The sequence below is a fragment of the Protomyctophum parallelum genome, assembly GCF_964188405.1.
Source record: "Protomyctophum parallelum genome assembly, chromosome: 1".
Lineage (NCBI taxonomy): Eukaryota > Metazoa > Chordata > Actinopteri > Myctophiformes > Myctophidae > Protomyctophum > Protomyctophum parallelum.
In genome coordinates this window covers 49,580,307-49,581,456 of record NC_139697.1, presented here as the reverse complement: position 1 = coordinate 49,581,456, position 1,150 = coordinate 49,580,307, and positions in this window count along the sequence as shown.

The following is a 1,150-nucleotide window of genomic DNA, read 5'->3' as shown; positions in this document are numbered from 1 at the left end:
CTTACAGCACCTGGTATTCCCAGGCGGTCTCCCATCCAAGTACTAACCAGGCCCGACCCTGCTTAGCTTCCGAGATCGGACGAGATCGGGCGTGTTCAGGGTGGTATGGCCGTAAGCAAAGGCAGAGGTGGCCGGTACGGCCCATATACAGCAGATGGCAGTAGCCGATGCGTTAATGAAAAGCTTACAGCACCTGGTATTAGACTGTGAAGGTTCGGGGGGGTTGCTTAAGAGTGGGTGCCCGGGTTCGGATGGAGAGCCGGGTCGTGGGTTTAGCTGGCTTCGGGCCTGGCACCCCGGTGGGGGCCCGAGGCTTCCTGGGTCCGAGTGGAGAGCCGGGCAATTGGGGCTGTGTTTTAATGATGTGGGCGTGGCCTATGCGCTTGCCCTGCACTATTAGTTAAAGCGCTCACACCTATTTGCACTCAGACAACCAAGGGCACCACTGTGCTCCCTGTCATCTTCTTCAACAGCTGAGCTGGCCTTGTCCGATGGGCAAGGCCTTCCAAAAATAGCCATAACTCATGAACGTCCCTCTCCACGGAAGTCTTTAGTAAAAGGCGAAAGGCTTATTCGTCATGAAGAGAAACCCGAGTAATTCTATCCGCTTGCCACGGCGGCCGGCGAAGCCTCTAGCCGCGCCGGTCAAGCGCTTGACGTCGCGCGTGCACGCACACGCTTGGCAGGTTGAAAGCGGGGCCTGTCGGATTGGGGGTGTGGTTTAATGATGTAGGCGTGGCCTATGCGCTTTGGGGGGCAAAAAGTTAGTGGTGCACAATGATCTAGTGTTTTGCATGGCCATTCATGAATGACCGTTGCTCATTCAGTATGCCGGCATGAAAATGCTTACAGCACCTGGTATTCCCAGGCGGTCTCCCATCCAAGTACTAACCAGGCCCGACCCTGCTTAGCTTCCGAGATCGGACGAGATCGGGCGTGTTCAGGGTGGTATGGCCGTAAGCAAAGGCAGAGGTGGCCGGTACGGCCCATATACAGCAGATGGCAGTAGCCGATGCGTTAATGAAAAGCTTACAGCACCTGGTATGAGACTGTGAAGGTTCGGGGGGGTTGCTTAAGAGTGGGTTCCCGGGTTCGGATGGAGAGCCGGGTCGTGGGTTTAGCTGGCTTCGGGCCTGGCACCCCGGTGGGG